At 39.4% G+C, this 25741-nt stretch overlaps 1 protein-coding gene and 1 long non-coding RNA gene across 7 annotated transcripts in view; one reads left to right on the forward strand and one right to left on the reverse strand.

Annotated features, from left to right (window-relative positions):
• The window catches only part of NAP1L1 (nucleosome assembly protein 1 like 1), a 33278-nt gene extending 27017 nt beyond the window's left edge, over positions 1-6261 (reverse strand). For all 6 annotated transcript variants that reach the window (XM_078076333.1, XM_078076330.1, XM_078076329.1 and 3 more), the window contains exon 1: positions 6123-6261. The gene's annotated coding sequence lies outside the window, so the exon portion shown is untranslated. The remainder of the gene's footprint in view (positions 1-6122) is intronic.
• A 94-nt stretch (positions 6262-6355) lies between these two features.
• Positions 6356-20889, forward strand: LOC144382403 (uncharacterized). The gene is made up of 3 exons (XR_013449284.1): positions 6356-6765; positions 7133-7252; positions 19775-20889. It is a non-coding gene; the product is annotated as an uncharacterized LOC144382403 (long non-coding RNA).
• The last annotated feature ends 4852 nt before the right edge of the window (positions 20890-25741 follow it).

The following is a 25741-nucleotide window of genomic DNA, read 5'->3' on the forward strand; positions in this document are numbered from 1 at the left end:
TTCCCTCTCTCGCTATCTCTCTGTCAAATAAATAAAATCTTTAAAAAGAAAAAAAAGAATACAACAAAAACCTGTCCCAAAGACTTAAATATTGTCAAAAGGACTGTAAACTTACAAACATTGACAAATGACAACCATGCTTACTGAGTTTGAAAATACAGTGTCTGCAGAAGCATCTGCAAAGAACAGCCATCTATTAAAGGTGATACAGCAAATTTAGCAAAGAATTAAGTAGAACTTCGAGAAATAAAAATAATGTAAATCAAACAAATGGGCAGGTTTATCAGCAGACTAAACACAGCTGGAAAGATAATTAAGCGAGGGATGCAAGCTTAGAAGAAATCTTCCAAAATATGGCAGAGACTAAAGGACAGAAAACACTAGTGTTAAAAGATATTTGAGGATACAATAGTCTAACAAAGATTCAATACAAGTTCTAGGAGTTAGAGGAGAGAATGCATAAAATATTTGAAAAAAAATCAAAAGCTAAGAATTTTCCAGAACTGATGGAAGATATCCCTACAAATCCCACCAGAACTGATGGAGTTAGCCCTACAAATCCCAATCAGAATAAATAAAAAAGAAACCTACACTTAGATGTATCAGTGAAAAGGCAAGACATTAAAGACAAAGAAGTCACCTCAAAATCACAGAGAAAAGACTCAGGTTAAAGCCATAAAAGACACACACAGCTATCTTCTCTTCAATAGACACCAAAAGACAAGAGAGTCTTCAATGTGCTGAAAATAGCCAAGGATCTTAGAAAATTATACCCAATTAAAACATCTTCTAAGAACGAATATGAAACAGGTATTTTCTGGAAAAAACGCCTCCAGCACTCTAATAAATTCTATTAAGTATATTCTTCAGGCAGAAGGCAAGTGATCCCAAATGGAAGAACTAATTTCCAAGAAGAAATGAGGGGCAAAAAGGGTAACTGCATATATCTAAATAAACATTTTTAAGTATCACCACTGTGTAGTGTGTTAAAAAATTAAAACTACCACAACATTAAGTCAACGGTGAAGGTAAATCAACTAAAGGCTCCCACTAAAAAGTGTCAGGCAGGATTTAAGAAAATCCAACTACATCCCATTTATAAGAAACATATCTATAACATAAGGACATATAGTTTCCAAGTAAAAGATAGCCCTAACCAAAAGAAAGCTGGTATCACTGTATTAACATCAAAAAATAAAGTTTAAGGAAAAGCATTACTAGAAATAAAAAGGTCACTCTATAATAAAAGAGTGAATTCATTACCCAGTATATGTAATGTGCAGAAGATCTCAATTCAAAGACATGATTCATAATGTGACTGAAGGCAAATCTTAACCTGAGAACTTGTACACAAAAAGAAATCTTCCACTGAAGAAGTGGAAACAAGTCACTGAATTAAACCACAAACTGATTATATTTTGTGGTCTTGTAGTTAGATGTCCAGACATGTGTTATCAAAAGCTTCCTGCCATTCCAGAAAACCTGACTCTGAATAAATTCCCCTGAGAACTAATGAGAAGAAAGCTAACATTTATGAAGCCTACTCAGTAAGGGACTATTATAGGCTTTCCTCCTATCTACAGATAAGATACTAAGCAACTTGCTCAGCAACACACAAAAGGTTAAGAACCTAGTAATTAAAATCTGACTTCCAAAACCCATGTGGAGTCCACTATCATCCCAAAAACCAAAGTACCTGCTCTATCAGCCTACTGTTACACAGATTATACAATAATACACTTGTTGATATTCCTTTACATAAAATGACTACTTCATGGGGAAACAACCAATCATTAAAAATTACAAATGTTTTAAAGCAAGAGTTCAAGGGAACCAATAATAACAAAGATAAGATTTCCCTTTACCTGAGACCTCAAATCTCCCTCCAAATTAAGCAAATCTATTTTTAAGACACTGCTCTTCTATTAATAATGTTTTCAGTGGTCCAGGGGCTCAATGCTTTATTTGGCTCCAACACAACCTCATAGTTAGAATATCCTATTCTTCAGGCTCACTTTTTCAATTCTGGGGTGTCAATAGCCAACTTGGAACTGACTTCTTAAGAGTCCCAAGCAAAATGGACTCCTATTTAAGAACACTACATACCTTCTAGTCCAAGGGAGCTAATTATCTAGATTATCATCTGATCCAACAGCACATAAACATACCTGGGTTGGAGTGAAAATCCGGTGAAAATTCACCCAGCAGTAACAAACAAAACCAATTTATTCACATGAGGGGGAGGGGAATTACACACACACACACACACCAGACAAAAAGCTTAGGAGCCATCACTCAACTATATGTAAACAAAATCCATGTTGGAAGAAAACTCCCTGACAAAAAGCTTAAGAGCCATCACTCAACTATACGTAAACAAATTCCGTATCGGAAGAAGACTCCCTGACCATAAATACTGTTGCTTTTCCTTGGAGCACAGTGGAACCCAAGCAAGTGTGCTTCTGAATTCCAAGCTGATGTACAGCCTAACAGTTTAAATCAAGGGAACTACCGGTGGGTGGGTGACAGACACTGGGGAGGGTATGTGCTATGGTGAGCGCTGTGAATTTTGTAAAACTGTTGAATCACAGACCTGTACCTCTGAAACAAATAATACATTATATGTTAAAAAAAAAAAAAAAGAAGACAGTAGGAAGGGGAAAATGAAGGGGGGGAAATCGGAGGGGAAGACGAACCATGAGACACTATGGACTCGAGAAACAAACCGAGGGTTCTAAAGGGGAGGAGGGTGGGGGGATGGGTTAGCCTGGTGATGGGTATTAAAGTGGGCACTTACTGAATGGAGCACTGGGTGTTATACTCAAACAATGAATCATGGAATACTACATCAAAAACTAATGATGTAATGTAAGGTGATTAACATAACAACATTAAAAAAAAAAGTTAATGAAAAAGTTTTCCCAGGGCCACAAAATGTGACTTAAGAGCCACATACCTAAACAATGTAAATTCAGATTTCTTTCACCAGAGGTACAGAGACTTTCAAATCTCCAACATTAAAAAAATGTTTTTAGCAAATAGTTAAAAAAAAAAATACAAAAGCCTCATCGTAAGTCATCATTGCTCAGTTACTGGAGAAGTCCTTTAACTGCTCTGTATTTCAGTTTCCACATTAAAATGCTGATACTACCTACTTCTAGGAGCATTAAATTAGTTAATAACAGAGTAATTTGTGCTCTTACATTATTTACCCCTGTTGTGTTCTTCTATACCCTCTTTATCTTAGAAAATAAGTGTAATTAATTAAATGTAATAGGTTAATTAAATGTAATTAATAGGCTCTTCAAAATTACAGCCCCCTTTCCCAATAAAAATTAAAAGGTACAAAATTTCTGAACAAAACTGTATCAAACCATGTAGTGTAAAAGGCAGAGTTGGTAACCGAAAGTACAGAGGCCACTTTGGATGGCAAGTGCAGTAATGTGATCTAGTGGTCTGGTATCAATGTACTAAACAACTTACAAGGATGGGTGAAAGCAACAACGCTCACCTTTCTAAACCCTACTCTGCCCAACAAGGACTTCTTATTCAGATGAAATCAGTATGAAATGGCACTTAAAATCACCATTAAACAGGCCCTTCATGTAAAGAATGTTATAAATACTACTCGGTCCCCCGCTTTTTCTTTATAGCATTCACCACAATTTAACATTTTATATCTAGCTAACCAATATGCTTGTTTTGCTCTTGTTATGTCCAAATAGATGCCAAAATATTTACTCAAAGAATCAAATAAGAACACAAATAATTACAGGTTTGATTAGACTTGAGGATCTGAATGGACTGATCGTCAGTTTTGAAAACTGATCAGGATTCATCCTCTCTAATCTTATTTTCATTAACATTTCACATTTACAACCAATCAAAAAATGAGCGAAGATGTAGTATTTGATTTTTATTTCTTCATCCTTTGAAGTCAAACAGATTTTGCCTCTTTTAGCCCCTTTTCCTACAAAAGGGCTGTTTTCAATATAATTTTGGGGGTTTAGAATCCAGTTAGTAACCTGGAGACAATACGGGCAAGCTGAGTAATAAAATGACCAATAGCATTTTGGATTAAATTAATTCTGGTACAAGTGCTGGGTTTTGGTTGTTTTTTAAATCTCTAGAGGACAAGAACAGTCACATGCCACATTTAGCATTAGCTTCATATTTTTGTCAATAGGCCCAATATCAAAAATAGGTACTTTGCAACAGATAAAATTTACAGATTTTTCAAACTGGTATGAAATTTTTAAAAGTGGTATTTATCAAATTAACGTAACATTGACCTGATATGATAATCTATGAAGTCAAGGTTTCATGACCAATGTTTGATTCTATCTATCCTCCAAAGGACCAGTCTTCTTAGAAGTAAATTGCACATTTTAGATTTGGACCATTAATTTGAACTCTTAATTTTTTTTAATTTTTATTTAATTTGAACAACTTCCAAAAAGCATGAGACTTATACCAGAAGATCACTGTAAACCTTATTTACCTCAACAATTTAAAACAAGTTATCCTATATAGAAGATTTTCCCCTTATCCAAAGGTAATGTGTATTACTTCCTAAGTACAGAAGTGTTAATGTAGGTTGACAAGAAAATAGGGCTTAAATATTAATTTTAAAAGATATTTTGAGGCTACCTATTTCCAAAAACAGCCAATTCCGTTTTACAGCTCTTCTGAAACCAGGCAGTGTTAGGAGATTTTAAAGGGCAGTCCTTACAGAACTAATTACTCATCATTTTTAAGACAGTGATGATTTAAAATAGGGGCTCCTTGAGGACGTTAAGTGCTGGGTTCATTCTTCTGTACTCTGAAAGCCTAGATGTCCCAAATAGGACCGCATTCCCCGGCTCCCTTCTCTGCCTCCTTTTGTGAGTAGTAGGGGCATTGACAAGACAACAGGCTACAAACTTGGCCCATTAAGTGTACATTAATACCTCATTTCCACCCAGACTTCCTCCACCCAGCCCCCATTCATCTTAAAAACAAAACAACTAGTTGAGTAACCTATTCTGGGAACTTCAATAAAGGAACTAATTTTTAAGAATGTGAAAGAAGTCCTAACAGAATTAAAGACATTGCAGGCCAAATCGTTTATTTTCATCTTCGAACCGTTTACAGGATTAGATTAATTAGGATCAATTCTCCCCAAATAATGAAATCCTGGTCAAGACACCCATCTAAATTCTAACTGTACTGGAGGTACACAAAAAAATCATGTGTTAGTAACAGCTAACAAGACCCCTTTACAAGCGTTAATGCTTTAAAATCCTAGCAGTAGAGACCATGCTTCATCACCTATCTCCTAACATTCATACTTTCCTCTGGTACCAATAAAAAGATTTAAGACCAAAGAGAAGCAGGTAGGAGTTTGAAAGCCAAGGCTAGACTTATTTACTCACTATTAATTTCTAAATCCCACCATCCCTACAACTCTCAGTGAAGTGAGGACAACCCAGACCTTGGTCTCGTCAAGCCCAGGCGGCGGCCACGTGTCTAGGGAAGCCGCCGGGGTTTCCCCTCCCAGCCCGTCGCCGCCTCCAGTGGGCGGAGAGCCCAGGAGCCTCGCAGCCTCCCCGCCCCCTCCAGGCCTCGTCCCTACACATCCCCTCCCTCCCATCGGAATTCGCAGCCTCCGCCGTTCTCTCCATCCCCCAGCGGCCTCCCTCCGGGGATTATTTTTGAGGAAGCGGGGGCGAAAAGGCAGCGGTGGGCTGCGCACTCGAACCCGGCCCGCACCCCGGGCGCCCTAAGGAGACAGCCGCTATGGCCCGGGAGGCGAAACCGCGGCCTCGCTCCCGTCCGCGCGGAGAAGCCGGTGGGGCTCAGGGAACCTCGGCGCATACCAGCAGGGCCCCCGGGCCTCGCAGGCCGCACCGACCCCCCGCGTCCCCTCAGCCGTTCCCGAGTAAAGCGCCAGCCAATCCCGGAGGCCCTCTCAGGCTACGGGGACGAAACTCCGCGGACGGCTCAGGCTCCGGCCTCACTGGACGACCCGGGAGGCCCCGGAGGCCAGCGGCCCCCACTCTCATTTCCCCGTCCCTTCCCTCCGCGCAGGCCGCCTGACCGACTCTACGTTCCCCTTTCCCTTTCAGACCCCCATCCGTTACCGGTGGCTAGCACGGGGAGCCAGGCGGTCGGAGCTGCGCAGGCAGTGACTCAGGGCGGCGGCGGGAGGAGCAGGAGGCGGCGCCGCGAGCAGATGGCGCTAAAAAAGACCCGAGAGCCCGCCGCTCGCGCTCATATACAATTAGCGTCAGCACGTAGGGCCCGCTCCGCCGCCCCCCCAGGCCTCGCCGTCTCCTAGCAACGCGAGCGGGAGGCGGGCCCAGGACGAGTTGCCTAGCAACAGAACTGTCCTTCTTCCCCGAAGACCTCCACACCCTCTGCGCAGTGCTTGGGGTCTTAGGGTTCCCGCCTTCGCCCCCTGCTACGCGCCGCGCCATCTCTTTTCTCCCCGCTGCACATGAAAAGAAATCTCTTTTCTCCCCGCTGCACATGAAGGTTCTCGGGAAGCTCCCTGACCCGCTCGCCTCGCCCCTGGCCCACCTCGTCCTCCTCGGCCTGGTGCAGGGAGGCGTGAGGGCGGGGTGGGGCAGCTACCGCTTGTCCCTGTCCCGGCCTAATTCCTTCAACTCCCCGGTCCCCGGTAACCATTTTCCCTACCCCCCCATATTTTCCCCTAAGAACAACAGTTCTTTCCTCCTGACCACCTTGGCGGCGTCTTCTGCAGGTTTTGCGTCTCCTAACTTGGTGGGTCTCAGTGGCTTCCGGGGCTGCCTCCTCATCCCTACTCCTCCATCCTTTTACCTAACGTGCGATCCCTCATTTCTACTTCAGTTCTTTTGATGGATGAAAATGGCAATGTTTGTTTATTCTCTGAATGCTTTATAATGAGGACACTGTTGTTTCATCTTGCTGAAAAAATAAATTTTATGTAAATCCTCAGGCCTGTGAAACATCATGGCTATTTTTCAACTGATGCTGGATCGACTGATGTTAACTCTTAACAGTGGTCCTCAAAGTGTGGTTCCCAGACCCTTTAAAGGGGGAAGTCGAAAGTATTTCCATAATAATACTAAAACGTTATTTGCCTTTTGCATTCTCATTCTCTCACAAGTGTACAGTGGAGTTTTCCGGAGACTACATGACATGTGATACGGAAACATTGAAAAAGGAAGCAGATAATAAAATCCAGTCATCTGCAGTTAAACCAGACATTAAGGAGATTTGCAAAAACGTAAGACAATGCCACTCTACTTAATTTTTTTGTTTTGGAAAGTTACTTTTCATATAAAAGATTCTTTTATGTTAATATTTAATTGATTTATTGTTTTTAGATGAAATAATGAATACTTTTAAAATTTCTTAATTTCTGACATGATAAATATCAGTACCTAGAATGCACAGGATAGTTCTCTGGTGTCCCTAAGTTTTAGAGTGTAAAGGGGTCTTGAGACCAAAAAGTTTGAGAACCTCTTCTCTACATGCTCATTCCTTTAAATTTCAAACTGCCTGGAGTCATCTATTGTAATGCTCACGTTTAACAACTGTATTCCATTTTAAAGGATCTAGATTTTCTTCTTGCATCCCCAACCTCATTAAAATTAGTTGCCTTTCCCATTCTAAGCTACAGATGCCTCAGTGTACCCACTCATTTTGGTTCTTCATATGTGATTCTTTTGTTTGTTTGTTTGTTTTAACCTACTGTCTGTATTCGACAATGATGTGAAGTTAACAAGTAATTATAATAATATCAGTAATGACTCCTCATGAAGAATCCACAAGACATAAAGTAGGTAGACCAGTGCCCAAAATGTACATACACTTGGCACTAATTTCAATGGAAACCTCAAGATTATTTTATTCTAATTAAAGCTATGCACAATGCGAGGTAATTAGCATACTAGAAGTGACCTAAATTACTTTCACCTCCTCTCTTTAAATCTTTGCGGTTGTAGAACTTCTGAGATCAAATTGAGAAGTTAGCCTTCATGATGATTTCTATCCCACTCCAGGAAGCCTCATCAATTTGAGTCACTGGTCTAAGGCTCCTAATTTCTGATGCTTCAACCCTCACCCCCATATTTAAGGGCTTATCATTACCAGTTTATATTCTTTCCCCTTTTCTTCAGCCTCCTCCTCCAGCTCCTTCCTCCAGCTTTCTCCTTCCCTTCTTCCAGTGTATCTTAGCCAATCTAAGGAATGAAACACTAGTAAATTGCTAATAATGCATGTCATTTAATATGGCCTTTTAAACCATCGTTTGTAAATCTAAAACTCTACCATTTAAGTCAAGGGAAGGTCATTTACACATTCATTTGGGATAGTCCCAAATACATGTTGGGAACAACTTAAGACACTGGAAATACAACATTGAATAAGAAAAACAAGTTTCTTGGTATTACTGAACTTATGTTTTAGTGAGGTAAGTCATGTGACAGACAGTAATGAAATAATTTTTTTTTAAGATTTTATTTATTTATTTTAGAGAGAACCGGAGCAAGTGGGGGGGGGGGCGCATAGGGAGAGGAAGAGGATCTCAAGCAGACTCCACACTGAGCCCAGAGCCTCATGTGGGGCTGAGATCATGACCCAAGCCGAAACCAAGAGTCAGACGCTTAACTGACTGAGCCACCCAGGTGCCCCTGAAATAATTTTAGATATAAATAAGTAAAAGAGCTATGAAGAAAATAAAATGAGACAAAGGGGTAGAGGGTGACTGACCTGAAGATACCATTGAGTTTTTCACATTGATTCCTCTTAGACCCTCAAAACGCATAATGCAGTTAATCAGCTAATTTAATTACAATAAATGGTGGTCCTGGTCACTGATCATGAGCCATGCTAAACATTCAGTTAAAGTTCCTTTTTTCTTCATCCCCCCCTTATCTTCATTTGGTTGATTTTTAAGGCATTGTAGCCTAGTGGTTAAGAAGTGCAGCTTTGGAGTCAAACGGCCCAATTTTCATCCCAATTTTGTTGTGAACATTTAAACAACATGTAAGTTGCTTAACATGATACCTGACATAGAATTAACACCCAATTAAAGTTAAACATTATAAACTTCTTACTGAGGGTTTGTTTTGTTTTTGTTTTATTTAAAGGTTGAGGGAATTCCCCTGAAGTCTTCTAATAGTATCTGACACTATTTTTGTGAAATATTTTATCAACAGTTATCTTGTCACAAATTTTAAATCATGTTTTCCTGAGCTGAAATAATCCACACCAATTACCACAGAAGTACATTCCACATTTCTAAATATTGGATACAGACACTATAGAAATCAACCAGACAAATAGATGACAGAGATGATTTCTTAAATGTGTTTATGTCGGGCGCCTGGGTGGCTCAGTTGGTTAAGCGACTGCCTTCGGCTCAGGTCATGATCCTGGAGTCCCTGGATCGAGTCCCGCATCGGGCTCCCTGCTCGGCAGGGAGTCTGCTTCTCCCTCTGACCCTCCCCCTCTCATGTGCTTGCTCTCTCTCATTCTCTCTCTCTCAAATAAATAAATAAAAAATCTTTAAAAAAATAAAATAAAATAAAATAAATAAATAAATAAATGTGTTTATGTCTGTATTTCAACCCCTAAGTAGTGGAAAAGTGCATAGGCTTGAAAGTCAGACAGGCATAGATTCATCCCAACATGCTGTGACCTTGCAAAAGTACTTACACAGTCTGACCCTTAATGCTTCTCCATCTGTAAAATGCATTAATAATTCTAATAAAATCAGCCTTTTCATTAGCATGAAATAGAGAAATATATGTAAGTCCCCAGAGCAATGACTTGTACTTTAAGTACTCAATAAATATTTATTTTCACCCATCTCAATTAATTAGCATGTAAAATGTCTAATGGCACCAATAATAATTATCATGTAAAAACTGCACAAGATACATTTAAGTAATTGTTATCTTAGTTTTGAATCTGGATAGTTTTATTTTTTCCTTTTTCCCCCAAATTATATAAATGAAACATAAAATCAAAATTCCAGTGGGAAATTTTTGACAAGTTGCCTTAAATTTCTCTCTACATCCAAAAACAGATTAATGGATTTTCATCTGAAAATATCTTTATTTTGCTATCATTTTTAATTGAAATTTATGTTAAAATGATCATAGACTCATACAGTTGTACAAAATAACACAGAAAGATCTGTGTAAATTTTACCCCGTTTACCACAATGGTAACAACAATTCACAATCTTAATTCAAATGCCCCCAGTTTCACTTGGACCCACTTGTGTGTGTGTGTTTAGTTCTATACAATGTTAGCATGTGTGTGTGTATCTGTCACCACAGGCAAGATACACAGGCTCCCCTTTTATGTTGTCCTTTGATGATAGTTTTTATTTTCTAATTTGCATGACAAATATGATTCTGCCTTGCCAGATTTTCCTTCTTTTTTCCTGCTTCACAAATAGACAACTTAGGCAGAAAATAGGCCATTCCTTTGTGTGGGTCTTCAATAGCTCTTACCTTAACTATTTGCAATAATAGCTTTGCAATTGGTCTCTCTAATAATGACCTCTTATTCTTCTCTGATCTGTATTGCCAAAGTTATGGTTCTAAATACAAGTCCAGGGATGCCTGGGTGGCTCAGTTGGTTAAGCATCTGCCTTCGTCTCAAGTCATGATCTCAGGGTCCTGGGATCGAGTGCCGCCTTGGGCTCCTTGCTCGGCAAGAAGCCTGCTTCTCCCTCTGCCTGCCACTCCCCCTGCTTGTGCTCTCTCTCTCTGACAAATAAATAAATAAAGTCTTAAATAAATAAATAAATAAATTCCAATCAAATCTACTGTCCTAAAACCTGCAATGGCTCTTTGATGTCACATGACAAAATAACGCCTTACAAAGTCCATCTTAATCTGAATTCATCCTTTTTTCTAGCCATACCTCCCACTATCCACGGTCATGAACCCCATACATTATGACTTTGAACTACTCACCAGGCCCACAACACACCAAGTATTTTTATACCTTCTGCTCCCGCCCTTCAACTTTTCTTTCAAAATCAAGCCCAAGTTTTTATCTTTCCTGGAGAATCTTCCCTAACTCACCAAGGCAGATCTGGTTGCATACTCTTGTCTGCTTTCTGAAACTTTTTATGTATACATGTGTGTTCCCATGTTTCCTTCTCCCCGAACACACACTACACTGGATTATTAGTCACTACAGGCAGTGTCCTTGTTTTTGTATACTCCTGGCTTGGATAATGACTAGCAGGGCAAGGACAGTCAATAAATATTTGTTTGATAGAATGAAGTGAAAGGAAAGAAGCAAAGAAGAAAGCTAGTGAGGGAGGGAGAAAGGAAAGAAAAAAGTCATTGAAAACAAACTGGAAGTCATAACACTTTATTAAGTGATCCTTTTTTGAAGACAATTGCATCAATTCTACATTTGTCTATGTGAGAAAATTTGACAATCTACTCTATGCAAGAAGATTTTTGGATATGGTTTAGATCTTGTTTGGATATTTGTTTAGATATTATTTTTCCTCATCTGTGAAGCAACTTGTTGGTAAAAATAAATATTGAAATCTGAGATCATAAGAAATAAGGAAAATAAATTATATATTATTTGGAGACAATTGCAGTGTCCATTATTGGGAGAATAGTGAAATGTGGTGGATGCATATCAGAATATTATGCAGCAGAATGTCAAATGTAATATGGCAACAGGGATAGATCTGTGAAATGCAGTGCTTGCAAAATAAAACCACAATTAGATATTATTACACACCTATTAGAATTGCTCAAATTAAAACAAAACAAAACACCTGGCTGATGGTACAATATACTAGTAAAGATGTAGAACAGCAAGAATTCTCATTCATTGTTGATCTGAATACAAAATGGTACAGTCATTTTGGAAGATAGTTTGGCAGTTCCTTTTAAAGTTAAATATACACTTACTGTATGACCCAGCAGTGTCGCTCCTGGCTATTTACCCAAGTGAACTGGAAACTTATGTTCACACACACACACACACACACACACAAACACACACACCTGGAGGTGAACATTTATGACAACTTATTCCTAATTGCCAAAAACTGTAAGCAATGAAGATATTGTCCACAGGTGAATAGATAAATAAACAATGTACAATGGAATACTACTCAGAAATAAAAAGGAACAAGCTACTAATATACTCAACAACATGGATGAATCTCAAATACATTTTTGCCAAGTGAAAGAAACCATAATCAAAAGGCTATATATTATATAATTTCATTTCTATGACATATGGGAGAGGCAACATTAAAGGGATAGAAGACACATCAGTGCTTGCCAGGGGTTCAGGAGGGGTGAAGACTTGACTCCAAAGGTGCTACAGAGGAAGAGACTTTTTAGGGTACTAGAACTGTTCTATACTCTATCAGTAGTGAATACTTACAGACTTTATACATTTCTCAAAATCATTTATTGTATTCACATTTTAAAAAGTCAACCAGGGGCGCCTGGGTGGCTCAGTCGTTAAGCGTCTGCCTTCGGCTCGGGTCATGGTCCCAGCGTCCTGGGATTGAGCCCTGCTTCGGGCTCCCTGCTTGGAGGGAAGCCTGCTTCTCCCTCTCCCATTCCCCCTGCTTGTGTTCCCTCTCACACTGTCTCTTTCTCTCTGTCAAATAAATAAATAAAATCTTAAAAAAAAAAAAAAAAAGTCAACCAGGATGTTGAGGGATCCTAGGATGGAATTCAGTCTGATAAATTAATCTAATTGTATTACAAATATATAATATAACCCCATTAGAGGTATAGGTAAAAAAGGAACTTATTTTAGAAAACAGTATTTTGACTAAATACTATAAGGCTAAAGGCAAAAGCAGCTATACATAAACCCTGTATTCTATTTGGTAAATTTGTTTCTCATAGAGGTGAGTATTAGAAGTTCTAAAACTAATCTGTCTGTATACCGGGTATTTGTATTCACTTGCCAGGGCTGCCATAACAAAGTACCAACCTGGGTGGCTTAAGCAACAGAGATTTACTGTCTCACAGTTTGGGAGACTAGAAGTCTGAAATCAAGATTTTGGTAGAGTTGGTCCCTTCTGAGTGCTATGAGGAAAGGATCTGTTCCAGGCCTTTCTCTTTGGCTTGTAGATGGCCTTCTTTGACCAAGATCTTCATATTGTCTTCTCTCTATGCGTGTGTTCGTGTCCAAATTCCCCCTTTTTATAAGGACACCAGTCAAACTGGATGAGGGCTCATTCTAATGACCTCATTTTACCTTGCTTTCCTCTTACCTCTGTAAAGACTATCTCCAAATAAGGTCACATTATGAGGTACTAGGGGTTAGGACTTCAACATATGAACTTTGGGAGGGCACAATTTAACGTGCAGTACCAGGGTCAAACAAATAAGTAAATAATTGTAGATAATGGGAGCAGATCTCTCATTATCAGAGGGAAAAAATCACAAATAAGCAAGGAGAGAAGGCTAAAATGAGCCCTGCAGTACTGGATTGGGGCTAGAAATATCAATATGAATTCATGTTTATAGATAGATAGATGATAGATAGATAGATAGATAGATAGATAGATAGATGTGTGCATACATAGGTTTAGTATATATACATATATTTCCTAGCTCTGTCCATTGAGAGGGCCTAGAAGTAGTGACATTCTAGTAAAATAAGCATGCCCATCACCCAGATTTTGATTTCTAATTACCATTTTTTCCAAGAGAAGGAGATATAGCTGATTCTAGGGCTGGAGGAGGGAAAATACAAGGTAAGTCTAGAACATCTTATATTACTGTAAGTTTGAATAAACATAAAAGTGATGGGGGCATATCACAAGGACACAGAAGTCAATCTGAAAGAGCTCCCAATGGCCCCCAATGGCCAAAGCTGGAATAATTCAGTAGCAAAATAATGATAGGATTGGATTATAACCCAAGGAATAAAATAAATATCCATGAGTCCATATTGATATAAAGATTATTGAGTGTGGAGGCGCCTGGGTGGCTCAGTGGGTTAAGCATCTGAGTTTTGATTTCAGCTCAGGTCATGATCTCAGGGTTGTGAGATCGAGCCCTACATGGGGCTCTGCGCTGGCTGTGGGGCCTGCTTAAGATTCTCTCTCTCCCTCCCCTTCTGCCATACCCTCCCTTCAAAAAAAAATTATTGGATGCAAAATAAATAGTGGAGAAGGGACAAATCCTCCTTATAGAAGAATCCAAAGAATATGTGTAGATATCCCCCACTCCAGGAGGTGAAGGTTACTTCCCTCCCCCTTGGCTGAGGATTGGATTTAATGATTCACTTCCAAAGAAGAGTAAGGAAAGGGAAAAATATTAGCTTTATAGTAGAGAAACCTGACAAATATCACTTTAACTAAAATGATCAAGGTTAACATCATCAGTTATGAGTCATGTTAATATCAAGTACTCCCTGATAGGATGAAGCAGGAATTAATATTAAATAGATATATATTAAACACATTATAATGGGGAGGTAGAAGGGAATAAAATGTAGTATAGAAGTAAAAGGGAATCAATTTATTGACCTAGAAAGGCCTTATCTGGGAGTTAGGAGGAGTTACAAGATAAGTTTTAAAAAGAAAAAAAAGACAAAAAAATAAGACGTGGAATGTGGCTATGCATCTTTTGCCAATACTAGACATTCAATATCTTTCATTTCTCAATATTTTATCTCTGCAGAATCAAACTGTGATTCATATTTTGAAAAGTTAGTTCTTGAAGCTAGAAGAAGCAAAGAGCAGTAAAATTAGATTTTCGTCAGTTGTAGCAGAGTAAATTTGAACAACTGCGGGACACTGGAGATAAAATATGGAAAAAAATTAAGGAAAAATCAAGTCAACAGTAACAATAATAGTAATCGCTAACCTTTACTGAGTGTCTTCTATGTGCCCCATACTGTCCTGTAAAGATTTACAACTCTTAGCTCATTTAATCCTCACAACAACCCTATAAGATACCACTCTATTTATCCCTATGTTCTAGATGAGGAAATTCAGGTCCAGAGACATCCAGGATCTGTCCCAAGGCCACACAGCCCTTAAGTGGCAGGGTCTGGATTTACATCTGCAGAGCCTGGCACCAGAGTCCGAGCCTGTAATTACCTCTTTTCTAGTTAATTGCATAAGATGTCCCAGAATTCAAGGAATTCACTCTGAAAGAAACAGACAAATAACCAAGCAGCTACAATTCAATTGTAAGTGGTAATAATAGAGAAGTAGGTACCAGAAAAGATGTCACAGAAGTGACATCTGAAACCAAATCTTGAAGGGGAGGTAAGAATTTGCTGTGTGATAAGAGCAGGACAGTATTTCTGGCAAGAGAACAACCATGTCGAAGATGTTTTGGTCTAGTTGTTCAAGGTCATTTGAGAAATAGAGTTATGGAATACAAAAGCACTCAAACAATGACTTCCACCTTTGAGTATGGATTTCATATACAGAAAAACTCCAGCCAAGTCATGTAATGTGTTGGTACCAAGTATTTGTCCATTCAATTTGGGCCTATCACTCTCACATACTTCAGGTGTCAAACTGAACCTCTATTTAACTCCAGAAACGAGACTTCTTAGTAATGAAGAAGGTGCATTTACATAGTCTCAAGCATCAAGGTTGTATTCTTTACAGGTCATGAACCAGATTAAATCTATTTTCCAAAATCTTATAAAACAATCTCTTTTAAAAGCAGTTTTGAAAAATAGGTCACAAAAATCCAAGAGAGAGTAACAAACAGTCAGGGCTGAGGCAGCAGACACTATGGCTCCTCCATATGTGTTGGGCATTGTTCTCAGTTGCCTTCATGCTTTAGCTCATTTATCTCTCACAACAGCCCTGTGAGGTAGCTACTTATTAGCACTATTTTATAGATGAGATCACTGAGATACAGAGAGGGTAAGTAACTTCGGCAAAGTTGCAATTAATCTGGTAACTGGTAGAGCCAGGATTCAATAAAATCCGGTAATTCCAGCCTGAATAGAAAAGAGGGATGCTATCTGGTTCTTGAATCCATTTCTTAATACAACAAATGGTCTAGTATGACCAGATCAGTGGTCACCAACTCGAACATCCGCCGTTGCCAGGCCAGGGATGGATCATGTGAAGTCAGCCAGGAGTGGAAGGGACTGTGCGCAACAGGAGCCCAGAGGCAGCTACTCCTCGGCTCCAGCCAGTTGTTGCCCCACGGCTTCGGTATTATCAGATTTTCCAACTGGTCCAGAGAAACCAACTTTCATATGAAATCTGCCAATGTGGGAGCAGGAGTGCACAAACTGAGTTTAGTTCTGCACATTCTGTGTTTGAGATAGCTCTGATGGCTCCGGCAGTTAGGAATTCAAATGGGTAGTTCAGGAGAATCGTGTGGGAGGCAAGTATGGATTTAGAAATCTTCAACACAAGGCACGCAGATGCGGATGCCCGTGGAAAAGGTAGATAAGAGGACCAGGAACTCCAGCATTTAAAAAGTTGGCAGAAGATAAAGGGTCAGCAAGAAAGACCTGTAGTAGGAGGAATGGCAGAGGAGACTAGTATCTGAGATGCCAAAGGAGGAAGGGCAATCAGGCAATATCTCTCAATCTAATCTTGTCAAGAGTCAGTGTACTGATTTCCTTCAGTAGAAGGTATCTCAGACATCAGTAAGAAGAGATACTATTACTAAGTTCAAAGAATAATTTTTTAAGGCCCAAGTGGGCTATGACTTTCTTGTATCAAAAATTAGCGCTAGAGGGGCACCTGGGTGGCTCAGTCGTTAAGCGTCTGTCTTCGGCTCAGGTCATGATCCCAGGGTCCTGGGATCGAGTCCCACATCGGGCTCCCTCCTCGAGGGGAAGCCTGCTTCTCCCTCTCCCACTCCCGCTGCTGATGTTCCTGCTCTCGCTATCTCTGTCTCTGTCAAATAAATAAATAAAATCTTTAAAAAAAAAAAAAAATTAGCGCTAGAGGAGCATCCCAGCACTTTCCTACTGCGAACCACTTCGATGGCTCTAATTTAAAAGGCAGAGTATTTTACTTCCATTTTTTCCCCCAATTTCTGTGATATTTTGTTAGCATACTAATTATAGTTCTGTTTCTTTGGGTATTCTTTCTCTGTATCCGGTATGCTCTTAAGACATTTTGAAACTTCTGAAATTCCAGATTTCAGCAGAACCACCAATAACAAAAACTGTGATTTTGTGGGAAAGCAATACCCATTTAGATTTAACAATTACATAAAAGCATTTTTCACACTTACAAGTTAAAACTTGGTTCACACATCACAAATTATTTATAACTTTGCTCAGACATAATTTTACAGTGAATTTAGGACCCCTTTGTCTATGAACAAAGAAAGTAAAGGAACCTGTCTACTTGGGTTTCCAGGGAGCCAGTAAATAAAACCCATTTTCCCTGCCTGAGTTAGAACCAATTGAAAGAGAGATGGAAGAGGCAAGCAAGTGGACATCAAAATAGTTCCCTTCTTACAGAGAAGGTAGGCTGGAGAACATAGTTTTATATCTGCAGCAGATGGCTGGCTCTGCTCACACTTCACCTCTGACTAACACAGGCCTCCCTGGCAGTCACAGGCCCTTCCATACCTTTAGCAAGGCAGAATGCAGACCTGGCATGACAAGTTCTGAAGAAAATGGAGCCCAAGAGGGGACTGGGCTTGGCTTGCCCAGTACTTCCTCCCAGACTCCCCAGTCAGATAGATCACTCCTTCTGCCCTGGGGATAAACAATCCAGAGGAAAGAGCAAACCAAGTTTTTCTGGTGGAGGTTCTTCCACACTGAAGCCTGAGGCCAGAGAAATGGAAGCCACTCGTAATACTCCCTACTGCCTTACCTCCTTTCAAGTTCATCCTACAAAGCATCTCCTGTTATCCTCACACAGCTAGCAAATGACTAAACCAGGACCCAGAGCATATGATTTCAGAACAGCGACCTTCATATACCCTGGGAGGCTATGCCTCAGAGGTCTGTGGTTAAAAGGAACAATCCTGTTTAAATTCATTGGGTGGGCAGTTAGGGAAGAGACAATAATGAAATAGCCCAAAAAGGCACTGTGCGGGGATTCAGAAGACCTCAAATATGGTTGCAACAATGTTAGCAACTAGTTGCTTGGCCATGGTCAAGTCACTACATTCTTTATAAGCTTAGATTCTTCATCTGTAAAACCAGTTCAGCAAGTCCTGCCTTTCTACCAACCTGGAGGATCAAATAAGGTATCTCATAAAAATATTTTAAACAAGCATCATGCTATGTTAAAAGATATAGTAGTTACTTGGGATAAAGTTATTATTTCAACAATATTACATAGAATAGGAAAACCAGACTGGTTTTCTGAATGTTTGCATTTGAAAAGCAGATGCTGTAGAGGCAGGCAGAGGTAGATTTAAATCCCAGAGTCCTCTATACACTAACTGAGTAAACCTGGACAAGTAATTTAATCTTTCTGAATCTTGAAGGGGATCAGAATATGCTACCCCCAAATACTCCACTTTGACATAGGGATTATTTTGAGTAAAAGGCAATTGAAAGCAAAGCCAACAGACGCAGGAAGAGTCCCCTGCCCTTCCCTGATTGCCTACAATCCAGGATATAAACTTCCCTTTGAGGAAGGTGCCCCCCCTGCATCAGTGAGAGGAGAATGGCTCCTATCATCAGAGATGGGGAGCTCATACCAAGATGAGTTTGCATAAACAGACCTTACTAAAATAGCCCTTATCTTCCATTATTTTCCCTACATATTTCCCCACAATTTATCATCCCTTGAAGCCAAAATTCTCTTCCCTTAGTTAAGAAGGGTATAAAAGTTCCCAAGTATAACTGCTTCTTTGAGAGTTTTGCTGTAAACTCCTGTGCATGTAAATATTAATAAAAATTGTCTGCATTTTCACCTGTTAATCTGTCTTTTTTTAGTTTAATTCACAGGCCACCATGTACTGAACCTAAGAGAGTAAAGTTTTTCCTCCCCGACAAAAGTTTTGCCTCTTTGTCTGCATATATGAATGCTTATATCCTTTTTACCTAATAGGGTTTTGTGAGGGCTATATAAAGGGCCTATCAATTTACTTGATAAGTGTTAGTTTTCTTCCTTTTTTCTTGTTCTAATCTAAAGATGGACCTTACCTACAACAGGCTTTATCTTTTAATCAAGTGAATTTTATGTGTATAAATCATTTGACTGAACTGTTAAAAAATTCACTTTTTGAGTAGTTTTTTTTTTAAATGTCGGATTGGTGCGCTAATTAAATAAACACAATTCCATGATTCAGCATTGTAGAAGAAATTAGCAGCCATCCTTGATACTCCTAAGTAGTTTTCTTGAGTATCTGAATTTTAAAATATTAGTTCTTATCAAAATAATTTACCTGTGTAGCAAGAAGTCTGCTTCTATTAGTTTCTAGCATCAGCACATAAATATACATTCATCATTAATTTACTCAATTAGCAAAGCTTTATTAAGCAATTGCTATGTCTAGATGTTGGATTTTGTAATGTTGAGAACATGATGTTATGATCTAGTTGGGGATATAGCCCAAATAAATATAATAAAAGGAAGACTATACTATAACAAGGAACAATAATCTGTGAAAGTTGCATAACCTAATGCCTTAATTCTCTCATCTGTAAAATGGAAATAAAAACTTTTGATCCCACAGGACTGTTAAAATCATTATATAAGATAATGAAGCTAAAATTAGAAGAATGATCCCCACACTCACAGCCCAGTCAGCCTGGGAAGGAAAATATCCCTTGGTGGAGACTATTATTTACCCACTAAAATTCATTCTCCTTTCCTTTCTAGGTACATGGCTGCCCTCCTAGACTAAATTCCTTAGCCTTCTGCACAAGATGAGACATAGTAAGAGACACAGGAAGACCAAGACAGAGAGAGAGAGAGAGAAAGAGAAAGAGAGGAGAAACAGAGAGACTCCAGATCCAATAGTTACTTTCTGGATAATTGGACAAAAATGTAAAGAGGAGGATCTAGAATTCATTCTGATGGGAAACCTCACAAGGTAACAGATGTGGAGTGTGCACACATATTCTGGCTGTCCTTTAGAACTTGGGTTGCTGGGTGATTCTCTGGGGACACCACTATAGGCTGAATGTTTGTGTCCCTTTGAAATTTATATGTTGAAACCTAACCCCTCATGTGATGGTATTTGGAGGTGGGGCTTTTGGGAGGTGATTAGGTCATGAGGATGGAGCTCTCATGAATGAGATTAATGCCCTTATAAAAATGACTCCAGAGAGATGCCTCACCCCCTCTGTCATGTGAGGACACAGAAATAAAATGGCAGCCTATGAAGCAGGAAGCTAGTTCTCATCAGACACTGAATCTGGTGGCACCCTCTCTTGGACTTCTCAGTCTCCAGAACTGTGAGAAATGAATGTTTGTTGTTGAAGCCACATGGCATATGGCATTTTTGTTATAGTAGCCTAAACAGACTAAGACAGCCACCAACCCAACCCGCAGACATACACACAGTTCTGTAGGACTTGGAGTGACAAAGGTTACCATGGGCAGCCCTGAAGCAATGCCTGAATGCTACTCTATAGTAAATAAGTCAAACTCAGGGGAAGGATTAAGGATGCTGGGGCAGGTTGTGTGGATAAAGAAAGAGTATGCAGATAGATAAACCTAAGAAAAGGGAAACCAGGTGAGTAACCAGAGATACCTATAGAGTCTAGAGCTGCCTCATCCAATGCAGCAGCTACTACTTCAGGTAGCTATTGAGCACCAAAATGTGGCTAGGCTGAATTAAGATGTGCTTTAAATGTGAAAATACACATCAGATTCCAAAGACAACACAAAGAAAGAATTGAAGATGCTTCATTAATATTTTTGAATGCTAATTACATGTTGAAATGATAATATTTTGGCTATATTGGGTTGAATAAATGTATTATTCTGTATTACCTGTTTCTTTTTACTTTTTAAAATGTGACTACTAAAAACTTTAAAATCACGTTTGTGGCTTGCATTGTGTTTCTCTTGGGCAGTACTGCACTAGACCGTGGGTCGGTAAATTTTAGTTCACAGGCCAAACCTAGCCCAAACCCTATTTTTGTAAATAAAGTTTTATAGGAACACAGCCAAGTCTATTTGTTTGCATAACATTTATGGCTGTTTTCCCCGCAATAGCAGGGTTGAGTTGTTGCAAAAGAGGCAAACTCTTCAAAGCCTAAACTATTTACTCTATGGCCATTTACAGAAAAAGTTCTCCAACCTCTGGTCTAGACTATGGGAAAAGTTTTATTTAGCATACAGTTTAAAATTATTTCCTCTTGACTCCTATAATTTCTTTTAGTAACACCAACTTTAACTAAAACCTGAAACAACTATATAGGCTGTGATGGAATGTAGGGAAAAAATAAAGTCAAGACCATAGAAAACGTGATTCCCATCCCCTATTCATCTTTCTGCAGACATTTGTGCAGAGGCAGCTGTACCCTATCAAGGAATTTTAGGTGGAGACCAAGATCAAAGTGTGTGTGTGTGTGTGTGTGCGCGTCCCCAGATGGTGTGAGTCCTGTTTGAACTGAAAATGATAGGGAGTGACCCCATGCTGACAGAGTTCAAAAGAAAAACCTCAAACGCAAACTTTTCTATTCTTTATAGTAGGGGCCTCAGCGTGGCTAGTAATCGGGGGGGGGGGGGGGGGCAGATGTGCTCTTTGCTAGCATTACCCACCATACACAGTGCACAATAGTACACCAATGCAACACCTGGTTAAAGGGCGGAGCAATGTGCGTCGGTAACGCTGGTTCCGCCACTAACTAGCAATCCTGCTCAAGGTCCGTGAAGATGAAATGAAATCATGCTTGAGTGCTGTGCACGGTGCCTGGCACATATCAAACATTTAGAAGCTTATCACTGTTTTATAAACAAAATACAGGTCAATTTAGAGAGACAGTAGAAATAATCTTAATTTTAAAAAGTGGTAAGAGTTTTAGAGAAACCTGGAAAGGCAATAAGGAGAAAATACAATTTGGTTTTTGTTCCTAAATTCTATCTGACTTAAATTAAATGAGGCTGTTTAATAAGAAATGGTTTCTTTGCTAATGGCCTGTGCTTTTGATCCTATCTTCCCGTCCTCTTGCCTGCAACACCTAGGTCTGCAGAAGGGATGGGATGATGAGGACTAGCCCTACATGAAATTGAAATGCTGCTTTAGATTTGCCAAATGATTTCCACTTGTGAAATTCTCCCTCTCCTCCACCAGTCTACTGCAAGAGGCTATTCCATTTCTGCTGAGCCCAAAATCTATCACCATCCCCCATCCCTAGAATTACTCTTAAGAGTTGAACCAAATAATTGACTCCAGGAGGCCACAGCTACAGTACTTCTAAGGAGAAGAAAAGGAGGAGGCCGGATATTTATTTTGGTGGGTATGTTTTGGATTTGGGGGGAGGTTGTTTCCCTGCTATTGGAACTTGATTTGTTCCCTCTTCCCTGAGGCTTGGGCTATTGCTATTGCCTGTGTGTGTGTATGTGTGTGCATGTGTCCACCACCATTAGAACCGTGCAGGCATAGTTTGTTTCAATCTTCTAGGCAGGTATAAAATGCAGTCTTCTGTCCTGAGTGGTGAAGGGGTGCTCAGCTCTGACATTCTGCTTTTCTGACCCAGTTCATGAAAAATATTGCCCCCATAACCCATCAGGTTCCCTATGTTTATGAATTCTGAATCCTACCTCTCAGGAGCCAATGAGAAAAGCTCTCCTAGAATCTTCCGAGATTCAGAACTGTAAAATTAATACCCTAAGTAAGCTTTGCATTTGACCGCAGTACTCACATGGTCCCTTATCTGACAATATTCTTTCTTTCTTTTTTTTTTTTAAGATTTTATTTATTACTTTGAGAGAGGGAGAGAGAGAACACAAGCAGGGGGAGAGGCAGAGAGAGAGAGAGAGAAAGAGAGAAAAAGAGAAGCAGACTCCCCACTAAGCAGGAAGCCTGACGTGGGGCTCCATCCCAGGACCCTGGGATCATGACCTGAGCCGAAGGCAGACGCTTAACCGACTGAGCCACCCAGGCGCCCTTGACAATATTCTTTCTACCCAAAGTTCCCAATCCTGTGTCCCTTTCTTGCATTCTCCAAAAGAAGGTTAAATGAAAATAGACTCTGTCTAGGTTTTGGGTAAACTCCCGAGCTCTGAGGATTTTCTGCTATTACGTTCAGGCTTTTCGGAGAAGAGTTTTTATCCCTTTTTTGTGATACCTCGGTATATTGGCTGATGCCAGCCCACCTTTCCAGGGTAGACATGAAGGAAATCCTGGCCATCCAATCTCTATGTTGGAGAGCTTGAAAAACAGATATCATTAAAAAGAGTTTTTCAACCTGGTTATAAATAATTAGCAGTTGAAACTATTAAAACCTTTTTCTCGATCTCTTTTTTAAAAACACTGCATTAGATAATAATGGCAAACATTTATTGAGCTTACCATGTGCCAGGCACTGTTACAAATACTTCATATATGTCTACCTGATTTCCACAGCCCTTTGAGCTGACTACCATTATTATCACTCTCCCTTTACAGATGAAGAAACTGAGGCATAAAGAGGTTAAGTTGTTTGCTCAAGGTCACACAGCTACTAAGTGTGAGAATCTGGCTCAAGAATCTAAAGTGGCTAAGCTTGAATTCTTATTTTCCCCTTACCAGCCAAATCATTTGGGAAAAGTCAATGAATCACTCTTAGCTTCACACCTGCATTTTGAAAACAATACCTATCTCATAGAAGTGTTATGTAGATTAAAAAAATATATAAAACCTAGAATAGGTTTTCATAGAGACCCTGGAAACATAGCATTATTTTTGGAATGAGAAACTATTCTCAGCTGTCCAGACAAAATCATTTGTGGCATGACATCTGCAAGAGGAATTACAAAAGTATACATTTCCATTGATAGCTGGACAACTCTACCACCATAGAATGATGTTGGTATTTTGTAAAGTTCTAGGCACCATCCCAAATTTACAGCCAGTAATTTTAATCATTCTAGAGTAGTACAGTCCAATAAAACTTCCTGCAATGGGAATGTTCCATATCTGTACTGTTCAATATGGCAGCCATTAGCCACAGAGTAGCTCTTGAACACTTGAAATATGGCTAGTGTGATAGAGGAACTGACATTGTAATTTTATTTAATTTTAACTCATTTTAATTACTTTTAATGTAGATAGCCACCTGTGGCTGGTGGTTATTAAATTAGACACCAGAGCTCTAGATGATCTAATCAACTACTTTCATCTGAAGAAAAACGCCAGCAAAGTCTCTAGGTATTAGAATTTTTTTAAAAGATTTTATTTATTTATTTGAGGGAGAGAGAGAAAGAGAGAGGGAGCATGAGCAGGAGGTGGGGCAGAGGGAGAGGAAGAAGCAGACTCCTCGCTGAGCAGGGAGCCTGACATGGGGCTCAATCCCAGGACCCTGAGATCATGACCTGAGGCGAAGGCAGACACTTAACCGACTGAGCCACCCAGGTGCCCTATAGAATTTTTCATTTTCTGTCCTAAATGCAGGATAGGAAATAAAATTATGTAACTGTTTATTCTAATGAACTATACAGGTATGGAATCAAGGTGTGATCTGTTCTCACTCCTCAACTGTAGATCGATCAGTGCTTTGAACTATCTCAGCTTTCCTCCATAATCTGTTTGCAAATCTAAGAAACATGTATTCCTTTATCATCACTATAATGCTTTATTCCATCATACTGAGAATATAGGTAGGAATAAAAACTGTATCCTAGACCCATTTCATTGTAATGATTTATAGGTGATTTGAATAAATACTTTCCTACTATAGAAAACAGAAAGATGAGCATTCCTCTACACCATTGATATTATTCTGTTTCTTGTAGCAAAAGCCATCCTAAGAAATGATCACACACCTAGTGGGTAGTTGATGTCAAAGGTCTTTGGTGGCCTTAACCCTGGAAGTCAAAGAGCTGTAGCTGTAGGCAGTTGCAACACTTTAGCAGAACCCTTGGGCAGACTCAAAAATATCTAAACTCATTCAGTGGTTTGGGAGTTGCAGCTTTTGCCTGACTGATTTGGCAGTCCAGGATGCCATGTGTTCTGCTGCTCTCTTTTTATGTGGCATAAGACGTAGGACTCTCAGTCAAGTACTTACTGACATTTTTGATAAGAGTTTGGTAATATCCACAAGCACACCTGCTATCTGCACTTCTAATCAGCTGAGTGAAAATTCTGTCTGGGTAAGAATATGAGTTGGGATCTTTTTCATGGCAGAACAAATTTGCTCCCTACAAGCTGGTATCTAAAATATGACTCTCCCTGTAACCATCAACATAAAATTTCTTCATTTCCCACATTTACTAGAAAAATTCAGTCAAGGATTAATTGAGATTTGTCACTTCATAATGCTTACTTAAGCTTCTGAGACTGGGAGAAACTGTTTTATCATTATGGTCACTATTGATTCTTTTAGATTCCCCTAGTTTTGCTTTAATACTGTTAGCTAATAATACTTGCTGTCATTTATTGAGCATTTACTCTTTGTCAGAATTGCATAAATTATCTTATTTAATTCACAAACAAATTTATGAATAGGGAATAGTGTCACATCTCACAGATACAGAAACCACGGCTCAGAGGAAGTGAGTAAATTGCCCAGATCACACAGCTCATGTATAGGATACAGCCAGCATGCAAAACCAGATCTTTCTTCTTGTTTTCTTTCTTTCTTTTCTTTCTTTCTTTCAGAGAGAGAGCGCATGCACAAGGGGTGGGGAGAGGCA

This window comes from Halichoerus grypus, chromosome 6 (genome assembly GCF_964656455.1).
Source record: "Halichoerus grypus chromosome 6, mHalGry1.hap1.1, whole genome shotgun sequence".
In the NCBI taxonomy this organism is placed as follows: Eukaryota; Metazoa; Chordata; class Mammalia; order Carnivora; family Phocidae; genus Halichoerus; species Halichoerus grypus.